At 55.6% G+C, this 17867-nt stretch overlaps 1 protein-coding gene across 7 annotated transcripts in view; it reads right to left on the bottom strand.

Moving 5' to 3' along the window:
- The window catches only part of FGR (FGR proto-oncogene, Src family tyrosine kinase), a 46878-nt gene extending 29557 nt beyond the window's left edge, over positions 1–17321 (bottom strand). For 2 of the 7 annotated variants that reach the window (XM_037881772.2, XM_037881770.2), the window contains exon 1: positions 8067–8620. The gene's annotated coding sequence lies outside the window, so the exon portion shown is untranslated. Of the gene's footprint in view, positions 1–229; positions 453–8066; positions 8621–17112 lie in introns of those variants that run through there. The other 5 variants (XR_006286554.1, XM_043532186.1, XM_007064826.4 and 2 more) reach the window with 5 other exon arrangements.
- Between the last annotated feature and the right edge of the window lie 546 nt (positions 17322–17867).

The raw sequence follows: 17867 nt of genomic DNA on the forward strand, positions 1-17867 counted from the left end.
GGTTAATGATGCTTTGGAGTGCTGTGAGCATTACTTAATGCTTACTCCAGTTAGGAAGCTAACTGCGTGTTTGCAGGCAGACGCTGGGCATTTCCGTGCACGACCCCAGGCACGTGACCTTTTTAAAATGAGACGCATTTAAGATCTTTGTCTCCTTCTCAGACACGAATCCGCAGGCTCCCTGCAAGACTTGCCTTCCAGCGCTTGAATGTTGACCAATGACACTTACCCACGCGCGGCAGTGGTGGTTGCAGGGTGGGCGAAGCAGCCCGCTTCCTGCTGTGGGGTGAAGGGGGCTGGTTGGCTTGCAGCTCCGATTCCAGGGCAGGAGGAAGGAGCTGGCTGAGCACTCAGACAGGTGTGCGGCCAGCCAGCGAGGCAGCAGCCCGGCACCAAGCGGGTCTCGGGAACTGTTCCAGCATCCTGAACAGAGATGGCAGCTCGGGCTGCAATCTGTGCACGCAGGCAGCCTGCTCCGCAGAGAGCTGGCCAGGCGGGGAGCTGTCACAACTCCAGCAGGTCTCACCTCCCACAGTTGCACCCTGGCTCTGTGATCTGAGTGCGAAGTCGAGAGCTGTGAGAAAGGGAGGGTGCGGGCTGGGGGAGGAGGGTGCTGAGCCTTCCCAGAAGCTGCCGGCTGATTTTTGTCTCCTCTGTGCAAAATACTCCCCAAGCTCCATTCTCTTTGGGGGAAGTAGCCGGACAGTAAAGGAGATGCTTCCCCTAATGCCCCGTGACTTCAGGGCAGGGATCACTCTGGGGTTACTCAGGGTGCAGGAAGGGTACAAGTAGAGAGTTAGAACGGGCACTGAAAAACACCAGGCTTCCCCCTCCAGCTATAATGCACCATTCTTGCCTCTTATGGAACACCCCATCATATCCCCACGAGGCACCGGTGGCGTCCTCGGCCAGAGCGCACTGCCCAACTTGCCCAGTACGCCACGGCCCCAGAATACACTGTGCTGCTCGAGACTGCAGCAGGCCAGGGCTAGCCTTCGGTTATGCTCCTGCGATCCTGCTGGCTTACCCAGAAAAGGATGCAGGGTGCAGTGGAGAAGGGGAGAGCCCAGCGAGCCTGTGCAAACAGCGCTCCTTGCCCCGCAACAGGAGAGCTGCCTGGGAGCCGGAGCAGATGTGGGGTGGGAAGGTTTTGTCCCGTGAGGTATGCCTCTGGGTATGGAGACAGCCCCCCGCTCTGGGGCAGGGTGGGGGGCACAGATATATGAGTGCATTCCCCTCTACTTCACAATGAGGATGGGTGAACCAGAAACGGCGCAAGGGCCAGTGTAGACAGGGCTGAGCTGTTTCCACGGCTGGCTCAAGAGGAGATGCTTGCAGGAGTGGTGGAGTGGGGGGAAGTTCGTAGGCAAGGGGCCAGTCACCTCCCAGTGAGAAAGAGGCACACAAAGCGAAAGCGGGCCCACGGCGCAGTGGGGGGGCAGGCGCAGTCGCTGCAGCACTGTGGGACAGAGAGGAAGCCACTCCATTCCGGTCCAGCATGCTCAGCTCACGGAGGAAGCTGGGTGGGAACCGGTAAGGGGGTGGGGGAGGGAAGGCTTCAGAGCCGCCCGAAGAGGGGAATCCCAGGGCTGCCTTGAGAGCCAAGCTCTGAAGCGGGGTGGGGAGGAGAGGTGCTGTAGGGGAGATCACAGCTTGGGTTGCGGATGGAGGGATGGATGCAGGGCTAAGTTGAGATCCAGCCCTCCTGGGCCAGAAAGCCTACGAAGGCCAGGCCAGGGAAACCATGCACAGAGAACTCAGTGAACCCAAAGCACATCAGTTTGGCGGCCCAGGCCATCCGGGGGCTGGACTCTGGCTGTCATCAGCCCAGGTCTCACGCTCCCAGGGTGGATAGGGCCAAATGCTGCTCTCAGCTACACCAGAGCAACCCCACCCAAAATCAACGCAAGAGCAGGAGGGATGGTGCCACGCTTGGGGACTGGGGGGTGGGGAGCCTGCTGGCAGGACTGCCCCTCCCCCACAGCCTGCTCCCCGCACGGCCCACACCCTTTGGATCTGGATGGGCGGCTGGTGCCCCCAGGTACGTCAGCACCACCGCAGGGCGGGGGAGCGAGATCGTGCAATAAAACCCACAGGCTGAAATCAACATGCTGCACACATATTACCCAGTGTCCAGAGCACACGCTGCCACCCAACAGCCAGCCCCATGGCAGCGTTATCACCCCACACAGACCCCCCACGCCAGCCTCGCCTCACAGAGTCACGTCTGGGCTAAGAGGAACCGAGAACGCTGACGCGTTCGGGAGCCGCTTCCCTGCTCAACTCAGAGCCCACCAGGCTCCCTACTGCCCCCCGGCCCAGCCGTGGATCTCCACGGCCCAGACTTTTAAAAAGGTAAATTACCTTTTGACGTCTGGCCTCAAGGGCTGAATGGCGCGAGAGGCAGGTAGGATCGCTAGCCCTCTCTTGCCACTGGGGAAAACAAGGCATGGCAAATAGACAACTTGGCTGAGGTCACGTGGTGAGCCAGGAACAAAACCCATCACCCTGTTACCCTCCCGTTTCCAGGGCAGCCCGGGAAAATTATGGGGCTTTGGGAATAGCCTTTAGGGTTTCCTTCCTGGCATTGAGGACCCGTTTCTCCAGTCTTTCACAGCACCCAGTGCCACGTTCAGGACGCATTAGACAGCTGCCTGGGTGGGTGGACACAGACACATGGAAAGCGTGTGTTACGGTAACGAGTCAGCAAGAGAAAAGGACGGGCAGCGCCCTGTGTGGTCAGTCCATGACAAGTCCAGCATACAGATCTGGCCAATGGCTCAGGCTGCAAGGACAGATATGTCCATCTGGTAACCAAAGGAGTTAGAGAAGGGAGCAGCAGGCTGGAGACCAGACCAGGTCCTTTCCTGCAGGGCCTACACAGCTCGGGGGTGGGGACCTCCTGCTGCCAGGTGTCCTAGTCTGAACCCAGCCTATAGTGACAGCATCCTTTGCCATCGGACGGCCCTTGGTGAAACACTGTGGTTGTTGGGTCTCCAGCTGGTCCCTCATGGGCATGTGCCCCTATTGTCCCCTTTGGCCTCTTGCTGAAAATCCCCAGACAGACAGACAGACTCAAGGGCTGGCTAGCCACGAAAGCTGCACTGATCTTCCATTTCCCCAGCCTGCTACGGAGGAGACATCTAGAGACAAGGCATTGTTTTACCAGGGATTCCTTCTCATGGGCTGCTCTTCATTCCCCAAGGTGGAAATGCAACTTCCAGCCCCTGGGGGAGGCGACTGCCTCTCTTCGTGCTGGGAACAGGGAGAAGAAAAGCTGGACCCACTCCCTTCCCTTGCCTTCTGCTTCCCCTTTGCTCCTAAACAGCCTGGCGAGGTCTATGAACGTGGCACACCAGGGATGGCTGCACGTTACGGTAACCACACCGCTGAGTAACAGCAGGGCCTGAGATAAGGCGCAGGCATTAATGTAGCAGAGTGGCAAAGTGCGGTACAGATCCCCACCTCTGGGATCCACATGGCATCGAGGCCTGCTACTGCGCCCAGCTATCGGAGTTGGCCCTTTAGCTCAAATAAGAGGCCCGTGCTTTGGGGCCAGACGTCCCAGGTTCAGTCCCGGCCAGCGATGGAACTGTAGGGTCGCTCCACAGAAACGAACGCTCCTTCAGAGCCTGCCTTGCTCTGCTTCTTGCCGAGTTCTGGCTATTAGGGAAATGCCTAGGGGCGTGCTGCGGGAGGCCAGGCACACATATACAACAGTTGCTGTGGGGTGTGCAGGAACAATGTCACAGCCTCATTCCTAAAGATCCCCCTCAGCACGAGCCTCAGGGCTGGGAGTGGGCGGCTGGCCGAGCTCGGATCTACAGGTGGGTGGGACTCAGCATTTACCCCTGAGGAAAAGAAGGGGGGAAATTGTCCCAAAAACATCAAGGAGGAATGGGGGGGAGGGGAAATAAAAAAAATCAGGGCTTGAGAAATAAACTCAGAGAAACACACAATTAAGACCCGCAGGGAGTTTTATAGGCCAGCCTGGGCTTTCTTGCCCCTCCGTCCCAGCTAAACTGCATGGGAGAAGCCTGGGACCCAGCGCTGTGCTCAGCGAGGTGTGTGTACACAGCTACTTCCGTTCTCCCCCTCCCCCGCATAACTACAGCACACTCGTGCGACAGACCGCAGCTTAGCAGAGCCTCGGTGAGCCCACAAATGCTTTTCCTGCTGCATAACTCTCCAGCCCACCTCCTGCCTCGACTGACCCAAAGGTCTTGCACCATCCCGGCGTGGGAATGGATTCTTAGTTTTAGCAGATCTGAGACAGCAGAGTTTGAATCCAGACCACCCCAAAATCTAGGGTGTCCATGTTTGGGACTCATCTAAGGAAGCCATGTTCTTGCTAAAGCCCACTGCTCCTTTAAGGCAGAAGAATTTCTGGGCTTCCCATCACCTCACTGCCCTCAGGATCTCACGCCACACCTGGTCTTGAGCACCCAGCCCAGGCTAAACTCCCCCCGAAGTCCAGAGGGGCTGTGGCTGAGTATGAGGTGCGGGACAGTCTTCTTCTTTACGTAGAAGGCAGCAATCCCTTCCTTGAGAGGGAGGCAGGCCTAGTGGTTAGGGCAGGAGACAGGGAGTCAGGACTCCTGGGTTCTGCTCTGACCTCTAACAGTGGCTCACTGGGTGACTTTAGGCAAATCACTCAACTTCAGAGACTTGTTCCCCACCCACCACAAAATGGGTTCAATAATCCCCGCACGCCCAGCTCCCAGAGGGGCCTGCATGGCTCCTTCCCCACGTTCATAGAGCGCTTGGAGCTCCCTGCTCTCAGCAGGTGCTTTTCCCCACTCTGGTCCAGGTCAATGCGCGATTCTGTTCTATCGAGATTCTCGCACCAGGCTAATAATATCAGAGTATCACAAGGACCCCTTCCCTGGGGTTCAACCTGCGTGACCACCATGACTCATGCACCCGCCTTTGTTGTTAGCTTGTCCTTCCACCCTCTATTTATTCACTGTTGCATATTCACTAAATCCTAGATCTCCGGGACAGGACTGTCTTTTTTCTTACTTGTTTGCAAGTGCCTAGCACATCCTAAGACCCTACTGCAATAGAAACAACAACAAAAATGATCAGCAAGGTAACAAAGTTCCACTTAAACCTTCGCCCTCCACTTGGCTGTTCCTGGAGTTCCTCCCTCCAGACTGCTCAGCCCACGCCCTGAATCATCTCTGTAGAGAACCCCTTGGACAGGAAGTACGACTTTGTGGTTAAGGCACTGGACTGGGATGCAGGAGATCTGGGGCCAGTTCCCTGATCCACCAAGGATTTCATGTGTGACCCTGACCAAGTGAGGGAATCGCTCTGGGCCTCAACATTGATCTGTAAAATGGGAAGATATTACCATTCTTCCACTCTTTGCCTGTTTAGGCTGCAAGCTCTTTGGGGCAGGGACTGTCTCTCACAGTGTCTGTGCGCATCTGGCACAAAAGGGGTTCAGTCTCAGATGGAGCCCCACCATGGGCTACCATCCCCCTCAGTTCTGCATGCACTAATGAGGAATCTGCTCCTGTGAATCTCCACTACCCACTTTGCCCTTCATCAGCCAGAAGGACACCTGCTACCAGCGTGGGAGGTTTCAAGCAGACTCTGCCAGCCTGTTCCAGCCAGCAGGGAAATACTAGCCACCCGGCTATTATTCTAGAGGCTCTGTTGTGGGCATGGGGAAGGGGACAATACCAGGTGGAACAGGGATAAGGATTTTTGAGCGAGGCGGAAGTTCATTCAAAACAGCAGCAAATCGAATGAGGAAGAGGGTGAAACCCGGGAAAGGAGAACTTGGCCCAAAGAGGAGTGGTTCTCAGTGTGGAAATAAGTTAGAGCTTTAGTAACAGGCAGAGGGGCTCCACACAGCCAGTATTTGCCATCCCAGCCCTGGCCTCAAGTCGTACCTTTCTATCCCAGCCGGCTGTCACCACCTGACAGCTGTTCTGTGACCTCCGTAGGAAATAAGGTGGCAGCAGCCCTTGGCCTGGCATCACCTGGAGCTCTTATTGGCAGCCTGAGCAGAGGAGCCAAGGAGCAAACGGGTCACAGGGACATCCCTCTTGGCGCTCCTGAAGGGCATTCTGTTCAGGTCAGGCAGCCAGAAACTCACCCTGCTGCTGCATATGTCCCTAAACAGGCAGGGAGCATCTACAGTGTAAACAGAGTGACTCCAGGGGAGTCGATGGGGCTACCCTAGTGTACCCGAGGGGCCGGAGGTCTCCTTCCCCCGGACACCTTTGTTGCTCGGATGCTGCCAACAACTGTTCCCTGTGTCGCAGCCCCAAGTCGCCACAAGCCCACTGGCTCAAAGGAGCGCCCCTTCTGCAGGCGAGCTCGGTGGTTTGAGCATTGGCCTGCTAAACCCAGGGCTGTGAGTTCAATCCTTAAGGGGGCCATTTAGGGATCTGGGGCAAAAATTCAGGATTGGTCCTGCTTTGAGCAGGGGGTTGCACTAGATGACCTCCTGAGGTCCCTTCCAACCCTGATATTCTATGATAAGAAGGGGACAAGGGCAGGGTGGCGTCAAGCCTTTCACCCCCAGGACCACGGCCCTCCCCCGGGGGACAGATCCTGATCGTGCACCAGCGTGAGACCAGAGCATCCCCAAAAGGGACCAGCCTGGGTCGCCAAAGGTCAGCATCTGAGCCCTTGCAAACGTCAGCCCTTGGCTCTGAGCGTCTGATCCGGGCCCATTAAACACAGCCCCGTGACACGCAGAACAATCCACAGGCGCACACCCTTCCCACAAGAAAGAGGAAGTGCACTATTAGTAACGGCCTAAAGGAAAAGCACATTACAGGGGTAGCCATGGTAACCTCTTGCCACCCCCCCATCCCTTGCTCTCGCCTGCTGGCTGGGAAAAGCAGGATTTCCGCTGGAAGAAGAGCAATTCCCGGATCTGAGGGGCTGCGAAGGAGAAGGAAATCGGCCTAGGGGAGCAGGGGGGACGCACACATACAATCCAGAACTGGGCCCAGCGCGGGGAGGGGAAGCGAACCCCCTTCCCCACAGGCGGGGGGGCGGGGAACGGACTTTGACAGGAAGCTGCAAGTTCCTGCTCCCAGCTGAGCCACCACCAGGAGTTAGTGCAGAGAAATAAACTCAGAAAAAACCGGACCAGAGACTGAGCTGAAGGCCCCTTTCCCAGACACAGAGTCAGCATCCCTTCTGGGGGCCCTTGGGATCCCGCTCCCAGAGCTAATCCCCCCCCCACACACACACACAGCCAGGGGACAGCGATGCGTGGGGGTGGTTCCAAGGACCAGTCATCTCAGTGGCTGGGGATGGGAGGGTCACCATGCAAGCATTTTCCTGGCTGGGGGGGGGGGGGGGGTTGGAGATACAGCCCCCCACCCCCGAAAGGGTAAAATCATCTGAACTGCGAGGACTAAAGGGGTGTCTCCTGCCCGGGCATAGCCATAACAACAGGGCTGCCACCCGAATCATGGCTGGAAGGAAAGTGACACCCGCTTCATCCCCCCGCCCCCCAGGTCCAGACCAGGCAGGAAAACAAGCCCTTTGCTTGTGCAACATCCTTCTGTTGATGCTGCCGATTAAGACCTAGCAAAGCGGAGCGGGGGCTTCGCTCCCCTCTGGCCCAACCGCGCGGGGGGCTAGGCCGGATTTACACGGGGGTCAGGGGGGATCGGGGCGGCGGAGCCAGGAATTAAGCGAGCCTCGTTTGTTTCACCCGGGGAGAGCCCCAGGCAGCCCCCGCGGGTTGCAAGGAGGTCGCCTTCCTTCCTCCCCCGCATCCACCAACAAGGGGGGGGAGCCTCGGTCAGAGGGGCGGCAGCCCCCAGGAAAAGGGGGGAGACACCAGCCCCCCCCTCAGCGTTTCTTATCCTGCTCCCCCCCTCCATCCACCCCCCATCGCGCCGCAGCTCCCGGAGCGCGATGCCCATCCGAGGGGGATTCAGACAGATCCCCCCCGCACATGCCCGCTTCCTGCGGGGAACCGGAGAGACCTCACCCCCCAGCTCGCTGGCTTCAAACACACGCAGCCCCCGCCGCCTCCCTCCCTGGCCCTCGGCCCTGGCTGCGCCCCTCCCCGGGACTCGCCTTACCTTTGGCGCCCGCGGGCACCGGGCTGATCTGCGCCTTGGCCAGGGGGCGGGCAGGGCACAGCGCGCTGGAGGGTGCCTGCCCCTTTCCCTGTCTCTTCAGTCCTTCTTACCGGCGGGCAGCCCGCGGCCAGCCCCCTTCTGCTGCTCCCCCCGCTTAGCAAGGCTTAATTGGGCGAGTGGGAGCCAGAGCGCTCCGGGCTGCGAGCTTCACCCGTCCCAGCAAACCCTCCTCGGCTGGTGGACGAGCCCCCGCCGCTCGGTCCCACCCAGTCATTGATTGCGGCTGCCGGGGGTTCTGTCAATCAGCAGCTTCTCGGGGCTGGGGGGGGGGGGGGGTTGAAAGTCCTTCCTGAGCGCACACCACCCCAATCACCTCCGGCTGCCCACCACAGGGGCAGATCGCAGAGCTCCTAACCCCTCCCTGCCCCACATCTCCCCTGACCCGCGGGTCACTGGGGAGCTGCAGCTCTAGGGTCCCGCCGACCTGGCCCGGCCGGTGTCTTCTGAGGGCGAAGGGAATTCAAGCGACCCAGCGCTGGGCATTGGCCGCAGCTGGGGGGCGGGGGGAGTGCCTGCCAATCAAACCATTCCAGGGTGTGGCTATATCAAAAACGAACAGAGAGGAGGGGGGCTGGGGGAACCCTAGTACCACCTGTTAATGCGACCTCTGGGCACCGAGTAGGGTGACCAGACAGCAAGTGTGAAAAATCGGGACGGGGATGGGGGAGGAATAGGAGCCTATGTAAGAAAAAGCCCCAAATATCAGGACTGTCCCTATCAAATCGGGACATCTGGTCACCCTAGCACCTAGACCCAGCTCCTCAAAGGGATCCAGACCCCTAACTCCCATTGATTTCAAATGTATTCAAAAATCCCACGGATTTCAATGGGAGCTAGGCAGGATCAGACTCGGTAGCCCAGTTGCTTGTCTCTACTCTAGGAGCGAGCACCCGCTGCAAGAAACCCCACAATGGGTAACTGTGAAATAACCCGCTCACAGGGTCCTTCCTAATGCCAGGTAGTTAGTGGCTGAGAGGTGAAATGACTCCCCTAAGATTGCCGAGCAGGTCAGTGACCCCCATGATTCCCAATCCAGTGCCCAACCCACCTGGCTTGACCCCTTGGGAGAGCACGGGCTGAACGAGCGAAGGGGACTCCCCTCTCCACTTGTTGCTAGAGGACATGCCACTGGCACAGGTTTGAGGCACAGGAGTGGGGGGGCAGCACCTGGCGGGAGCTTGCCCAGGTGTGGTGCCCGTCCTGTAGAGAGCTGGGTGAATAACAGGGTCTCTCGGTTCACTGGTGATTCCAAAAGATTTAAAAAAAAATTAAAAAAGAAAGGTTTCAATTTGAACCAAAACCAAGAGCACTGGAGACTTTCAGCACATCGAGGAGTCCAAAAACAATGTCAACTCAGGCTTTGTTGGACCCGAAATGAAACGTTTCGTTTGGATTTTCTGCAGTGGATTTCAGTCCAGCTTCTGTCATGAGCACTGAGGCCCAGATTTCAGTGAAAGCTAGGAGCCTGAATACCTTTGAGCATCTGGATCCAAACTCATTAAAGCCAACCTGTCATAAATATAGGGGGAAGGGTAGCAACCTTTATGTATGCAGTAGCATAAAATCCCTCCTTGGCAGCTGTACTGGTTCAGAGTGGGGTGGGGGAACCCTGGCATGGTGGCTGCGGTGGGATTTTATGCTACCACATACATAAAGGTTGCTACCCTTCCCCCTATATTTATGACACAACCCAAAGTCCATAACAAACCAGAACAAATCACTCCCAAGCACTAATGCAATTCTTCCCCTCCCACTCTGGAAATGGGGTATCTTTCCCCCAAAGAAATATGGGAGGTGGGGGGGGAAGGGAACTGATTCAAAACTGAATGCAGGATGAAATCCCGCCCCCCCCCCCCAGCAGAGAGGCTGTACAAAGGGGACTCACTGCTTAAGGGGACTTACAGGATGCAGATCCTTGGGCTGGTTCTCAGCACCGTGGGGGTGGGGTGATACCACTCAGAGAGGGCATGGAAAACAAGACCTTCATTGCACAATACAACTATCACCATCACAAATCGGTATTGCATCTTTCCCCCAGAAGAATCTCAACACGCTTTGTAGGCCCATCTCTGCGCTGCAGCCACCTCTGGGGTGGAATGCAGCCGTTCTGTGTTAGCAGCCAGGCAGTGGTTATCTCTGGAGGGGAAGTGCAAAAGGATTTCCTTCGCCAGGACAGCAGTGGGAAGGTAGGTGTTTACCCAACCTCAGCCCTGACCAGCTTCACACCTCTGCAGGAAGTGCCTCTAGGGTTCTGATGAGTGCAAGGCCCCCAGGAGCCTTTTTGCACAGCTCTCTCCAAAGGCCTCGGGCAACACAGCAGCCCCTGGACGGTTCAGAACCTGCCCAGAAGGAAGGACACCACCGGCTGAATTGCCACCAGCGCTCCCTGCGGCACCAAGGTTCAACCTGGCAGGTTCCCAGTCAGGCATTAACCAGGCCCAGCTCTGCTCAGCGCCTGGGAGCTGGGACAGTCACAGCCCACCGTGCTGACGCCTGGATGCTGGAGAAAACCAGTGACAACACCAAGGCTGGAGAAAACCAGTGAAAACCCCAGAGGCACTTCTGCAGAGGTGTGAAGCTGGTCAGAGCTGCGGTTCAGTAACCACTCGGATGCTGGAGAAAACCAGTGAAAACACCCAGGCTGGAGTCCTGAGCTGCACTGCAGCAAACAGCTCCCATCCAGGCAGCCCCAATCTTAGACATGCCGACACCCCGACATAGACACCATCCAAGGACCCCAGCATTAGCGACCCCAGGCTCCAAAACGCCCAATGCCGCACTCAGAGGGGAAACCCTGCTGGCTTTAGGGGAGCCACTCTTGAGTGGCGAGGAGAATCAGGCCATTAGAAAACCATCAGAGCCAGGTGTGTCCTATTCCCTGCTCTGCCATTGACTAGCTGTGGGACCTTGGGCAAGCCACGTCCCTCCTCTGTGACTCGGTTTCCCTTCCTGCTCTTTCTCAGTCCTGTCTATTAGATTGTCAGCTGTTTGGGGAAGGGACTCTTACTATGGGCGCATTATTGCTGTAATGCTTAGGAGCACCAGTGACGGACCAGCCCCCATTGTGCCAGGCGCTGTACATTTTTATTGCTATTAGGTGTATTACGGTAATTCCTAGGCACCTCAGTCATGGACCAAGACCCCGTTGCACTAGGCGCTGTACAAAACACAGCACAAAAAGAAGGGCCCTACCCCCAGGGGCTAGCAGTTGACGCAGTAGGAAACAGCGCCCCAGGGTTGTGCATGGCGGGGCTCTCTGTGCATAGCTCCCGCCTTCCTTTTGCTCCACTTCCCCCCCCGACCCCCCATTTTTCTGCAGGGGGGCTGTGGGTGCGCCGGTGAGGTCCCCTCTCCGCAGCATTGCCCCATGGCCTGGGCCCGTGTGAAATTCCAGGCAGGCGGTCACACCACTTGGAGCTGTGTTAACTCGAAGGCAGCCCAGCTCCGTTGTGAACTGCGGAGCCAGGGGAAGCGGCATCTGTCCCACCCAGACCCAGGGGCTGCCCCTTCCCTGGGGTTGCTCCAAACTCACGGTGCCTTGTGGGACAGTCCAGGGAGAACTCTGGAAGGGGCTCTTTTGGGGAGAAGGGGGTTAAGGGAAAGGGCTCCCCCCCCCCCCAGCCCTGCAGGGCTCCTCTGCTCCCAGCAGGAGGAGATTCGAATAGCTTATCTGGGGTGGGTAACTGAAAGAGGTGGCGGGTGCATGACTCCACAGCCGGACTCACCAGGCTCCCTCTTGGAAATAAGGCTCTGCTGACAGCTGGAGGGGCTTTGATCTCTCCGATGAACTGCTCATCTGGGAGAACTCTGAGCAGGTGCCCTCGCCTGCCTGCACCAGGAGCTCCTGAAAGGCCAGGTGCAGTTGTGGAGAGTGCCTGAGCCGTGGCTCTCTTCCCCTGTCCCAGATGGGGGCTGTTTGTTTCATTCACTAATAGGATCAACGGAGGAGACAGAGTGGAGACACAAGTCTGATCCCGCTGGCCTTGTGTTATACCCCTGAGTTATACCCGTCTGAGTGAGAAGAGAATCAGGCCATTAGAAAACCATCAGAGGCAGTGTGACCCCCACTGCACTGGGTGTCAGGACACCTGAGGCCTATTTCCTGCTCTGCCACTGACTAGCTGAGTGACCTTAGACAAGTCACTTCCCCGCTCTGTGCCTCAGTTTCCCCTCCTGCTCTTTGTCTGTCTGGCCTATTTAGATTGTCAGCAGTTTGGAGCAGGGGCACTTACTATGGGCACATACAGTGCCTAGCACCCTGATCTATATTAGGTCCTAATCTGCTCCCCAATACTGCAGTAATGGGGGTACCTCAAACGCTTAAATATATTCAGCTTCACTACACCCTGGTGTGCTATTAGGCTCATATCACAGCTAGGGAAACAGAGGCACAGAGCAACTAAGTGACTTGCCCAAGGTCAGCAGCAAAGCTGGATACTGAACCCAGGTTGCCAGAGTCCCAGGTGAGAACACGAACCACTGGGCCAGCCCAGAAAATGAAAAGCCCAGAAAACAGAGGAGGATGCATGGTGGGTCTGGGTAGCTAAGTTGCAAGGAAGGAGAGAGGTGCTGAACGGTAGAAATAAATGTTAAGTGACCAGAGATGACACCTTAGAGCTTCCACTTTTGCTAGTTGTTTTATTCCACCAGTTTCAACTATCGAGTGAAAGTGGTAGCTAATCAAATGATGGCAATGAATTAAAATCCATTATATACAATCCAAGACATGATAAATCTTGTGCTCTACCGCTGGTGTTCCCCTTTGTTCACTACTGCTGTGAGGGGGAAAAATGTGCTCTAACTCAACCACCAGATATGGGCTTGATGTCAGAATCACTGGGTGTGTTACAGGGCTTGTGTTATGGAAGAGGTTGACATGAATAGATGAGCATAATGGTCTCTTTTTGGCATTGAAATCAATGGATGAAAAGTTGGTCCTATTGAAGTAAGTGGGAAAATTCCTATTGATTCGGTGGGGCCAGGATTTCACACTATGAATTGAAAGGACTATGGTCAGTCTCTTCTGGCCCCCAAATACACTTTCCTTAAATTCCATGTGGCATCCTTGGAGTAACGTCTATGTCCCAGTTAAATCAGATGTTTAAATTAGCTTTGATCCTCAGCCATAGGAAAAGCAGGTCTCTCTTTGAGTTGCTGAGGTCCTAGAAAGCACTATGTTGTAGTTTCTGGTTTTTAGAAACAAACTCTTCATTTAATTTAAATAAGGTGATCCTATATATAGACTCCTCCAGGTATATGACATGGAACACACCTTCTGTTACGAAAGTAGGGGTTTAAACGACTTCAGAGAACAATGGAATATTTGAACTCCATGCAAAGGCATATTTTGAAATAGTTCATATGCTTATTTAACATTACATTGGCTTTAAGGTTCAGACATGTTCTCAGTAGAATGACTATGAGCCGCCAATGTGATATGGCTGTGAAAAAAGCTAATGCAGTCTTGGGATGCATCAGGAGAGGTATTTCCAGTAGGGATAAGGAGGTTTTAGTACCGTTATACAAGGCACTGGTGAGACCTCACCTGGAATACTGTGTGCAGTTCTGGTCTCCCATGTTTAAGAAGGATGAATTCAAACTGGAACAGGTACAGAGAAGGGCTACTAGGATGATCCGAGGAATGGAAAACTTGTCTTATGAAAGGAGACTCAGGGAGCTTGGCTTGATTAGCCTAACTAAAAGAAGGTTGAGGGGAGATATGATTGCTCTCTCTAAATATATCAGAGGGATAAATACCGGAGAGAGAGAGGAATTATTTAAGCTCTGTACCAATGTGGACACAAGAACAAATGGATATAAACTGACCACTAGGAAATTTAGACTAGAAATTAGACGAAGGATTTTAACCATCAGAGGAGTGAAGTTTTGGAATAGCCTTCCAAGGGAAGCAGTGGGGGCAAAAGATCTATCTGGCTTTAAGATTAAACTCGATAAGTTTATGGAGGAGATGGTATGATGGGATAACATGGTTTTGGTAATTAAATATTCATAAATAGGCCCAATGGCCTGTGATGGGCTATTAGATGGGATGAGATCCGAGTTACCCAGGAAAGAATTTTCTGTAGTATCTGGCTGATGAATCTTGCCCATATGCTCAGGGTTTAGCTGATCGCCATATTTGGGGTCGGGAAGGAATTTTCCTCCAGGGCAGATTGGAAGAGGCCCTGCAGGTTTTTCGCCTTCCTCTGTAGCATGGGGCTCGGGTCACTTGCTGGAGGATTCTGTGCTCCTTGAAGTCTTTAAACTACGATTTGAGGACTTCAATAGCACAGATATAGGTGTGAGGTTTTTTTTTGTAGGAGTGGTGGGTGAAATTCTGTGGCCTGCGTTGTGCAGGAGGTCAGACTAGATGATCATAATGGTCCCTTCTGACCTAAATATCTATGAATCTATGAATCCTTTCTCCTGAGTTCAGCTGGAGCCTCTTGATGGCCACACATAATTACTAATGACAATAGCTCCTAAATCAGTGTTCATAACAAAGGATCCCAAAGCCCTTTGCAACCCAGGCACTCAGGAATCACCCCACATCACTCTGTGAGACAGCACCTCGCCCTTGAGAGATTTTTTAAACTCCGACTGTAGCAGCGGGAAGACGATGCCCAACCCCCTGTAGCCCAAAAGGGGCGGGGATGATTGGGACATCCCGGGGAACATTATGGGGTGATGCGTGAGTTAGACTGCCTTAGACCTCCTCCTACCCATGTGCGGATGGGTAACGGAACTGACCGGCTGTGGACGCACTGGGAGAACAGTCCGAACGCTCATTCTGCCAGCAATGGGGTCAGTGAGGTGCATTGTTTGGCCAGCAGCATGCTCCCGCTGTCACCCCATGTTCTGAGCCAGACCTGGTGTAAATGGGCGCTGGGTGCCATGGAGCCATGCTGATTGACACCAGCCTGGCCTTCTGACTTGGGTGCAGGGGATGTTCTGGTTCCGGTCCATGGGGAATAACTGGAGAATAACAGGGCTCAGCCCGAGAGTGTCAGCGCGTGTCTCGGGCCAGAGCAGAGGGGCAGCGGGGGGGGGGGTGGGGGGGGGTGTCAGTGCACGGCCCAGAGCTCTGTTACCCAGCAGGGCACGGTCCGGCGTGCGGACAGAGCTGGGCTTCGAAAAGGAGCCTGCGAGTGGGCCGGGAGCCCGGAGACTTCGGAGGAAGAGGTGTGCAAAGCTGCCCTCGGAAAAGGGTACTTCAGAAAGCGCTAAGTCGGGACAGGCGGGGTGGGCTCAGGGCTAAGGCAGGGAGCAGGCCTCCGGAGCAAGTCAGCGAGCTCCGAACAGTTCTACTAGACGAGCTTCATGAGCTCGAATCAGCCTCCCAGCCTGCAGCCAGAGCCAAGAGGCCATGGACTAAACTCTCTGTTTATCCCTAGAGACGGCACCTCCAGGGCAGAGCGGAGACCCACTGGCAGGACAACATAGGCAAAGCTGCATCCCCTGCTCCGTCCAGCTCCGGTCCCTTCCAGATGTGCTAAACTCCCTGTAAAAACACCCGGGGGCCCTGGGAACCATGGAGTCGGCATGGAAACCCAGGACGATTGGCAGCTGGGCCAGGCTGTGAGCCTTTAGCCGTGCAGGAGAAGGCTTAGGCCTTGTGACTTGAAGGGGATCACAAGCAGGGGCTGCTCACCCCAGTTCTCCCCTTCCAGCACCCCGAGGCCGCTGGGAGGGAATGGGAGTGCGGGGAGGGGAAGCACTGCAAAACAGAAGTTGGCTGCAGTGTGAACAAACCAAGTCCCTGATTCTGTTTTTGGGCGAGCTGGGGAGAGGAACCTGCTGCTGATCAGCATGAGGATGCGTGCACTTACCACATTTCCAGCTTCAAAATAACCCCAGTGACCAGCGCTGTCTACATCCCCTCCCCCAGCCCAATTCTGGCTGCTGTCTCCCTGTCTGCAGAGACGATCCAGCCCCTGGGACTAGAACACGAGGCGCCGGGGTATTTTCGGCACTATCAGGTGCTATTTTTTGCACGCCTGGTGGTTATTTTTAGGGGTGCGGTTTAAAGACCTGTATGGCAAATGTGATGCCGGTGCAAAGAGCCTCAGGACTGCTGCTACCTCGTGAGCTCACAGGGAGGGACTCTGAGCCCATCCCATAGCCCTCCTGCCTACAGGGGTAGAATCATAGAAGATCAGGGTTGGAAGAGACCTCAGGAGGTATCTAGTACAACCCCCTGCTCAAAGCAGGACCAACACTAACTAAATCATCCCAGCCAGGGCTTTGTCAAGCCGGACCTTAAAAACCTCTAAGGCAGCTAAAGGTTCAGGATGAGTCCCCCCCTCATACAGCATTTCTGGAGCATCAGCTTCTGCATTCGCCTCCCTGTTCTACTTCCTGTGTATCCGGCCCATTACCTCTGTGTCCTGTCCCTTGTTGCAGATGGCTGCCACTCTCCACCCCCGAGGTGGCTGCATTGCAGCGGTGCTGCGGCTGTGTATATACCAAGGTGCTGGGATTTGCAAAGGACCCTGAGGCCAAGAATTTCAGATGTGACTAGTGATCTGGGAGGTGCCTGAATTTTTGGGTCCCAACCTGAGTCACTGTAAAGGGACCTGGATTTCCAGAAAGAGCCCTCTGAAAAATCAGCCCCCTCGAAAGGGTCTCCAGCTGGGAGCCCAGAAGCTGAGGCCCCTGAAGTTAGTCAAGGTTGAAAATCTTGGAGGTGCCTGATTCCCCTAGGCACTTTAGCAAAGTGCTGCATGCCCTTAAGCTCCAGTGGACTGCAAGATGCTCAGCACCTTTGCAAATCAGACCACTTATCAAGGGGCCTCAACAGGGACCGAGGAGTCTGCCACGAGGCCTCTGGGGTTGAAAACCTTGGCCCAGGTTTGGAAAGCGCGTTGGGATTGGAAGGCCTGATAATAAACCTAAGATGGACACTAGAGTGGCTAGAAGAGACCATGAGATCATCTGGTACGACTTCTCGGATAGCAGCACGGGCCAGTTCATTCCACCCACATACCTCTATTGGGAGAGACCAAGGTGCCGCCGATGCCCGGCAGCGCACTGCATCTCTTTGCTCAGCAGCAGACCCGTGAGCCTGGGTGGAATGGATAGCAAAGCAGGACCAGCGTCAATGTAGCCCCCATATTCAGCGGCTGGTGTCGTTTTAGCAGGCCTGGAGCTCGGCAGCAGGTCATAGGAGAGATCCCTTCTACTTCATGCCACACAATAGGAAGGGGCTGGACCTTCATTCACACAGGAAGGAGTTTGTGTTGCAACCGAGTTAACAGCTGGGGTGCATTGCAACATCCACTTGCAGGAAGCCTGCGATCTGCTGTGGCAGGGAAGCCATGAGGAAGCCGGGGAAGGTGGGGTTCATTCGCCCCCTTCCCCCCCCCCACAAGGGCATGGTTGTCTACACGCTCAGGTGCTGGCCATGTTAGGTGAACAAGTCTTGCAGAAGGTTAGGCCTTGAGCTTGCAGCTGTGCAATGGCTTGGCACCTCACACCACTGCTCCAGGACTCGTACAAGTAGGTTGCCACAGCAGGGAGCCAGGGTTTTGCTCGGCTCTGGGTCACACTGATGCTGTCCACCATACCCAGTGTGGATGAGACGCCACCGGCCTTGCAGGTGCACCGGGTCAGCCAGTTCTCCTAACTGCATCGCATACTCCACGGCTGCCTCCCAAACCTCCCGGCGACAGCGCAGGGCACTATGGGAGCAGCTCTGCTGCAGGAGCTGGGAGATCCCGCCGGGCTGGGATGCCCCATGGA

Source organism: Chelonia mydas, chromosome 19, assembly GCF_015237465.2.
Source record: "Chelonia mydas isolate rCheMyd1 chromosome 19, rCheMyd1.pri.v2, whole genome shotgun sequence".
NCBI lineage: Eukaryota > Metazoa > Chordata > Testudines > Cheloniidae > Chelonia > Chelonia mydas.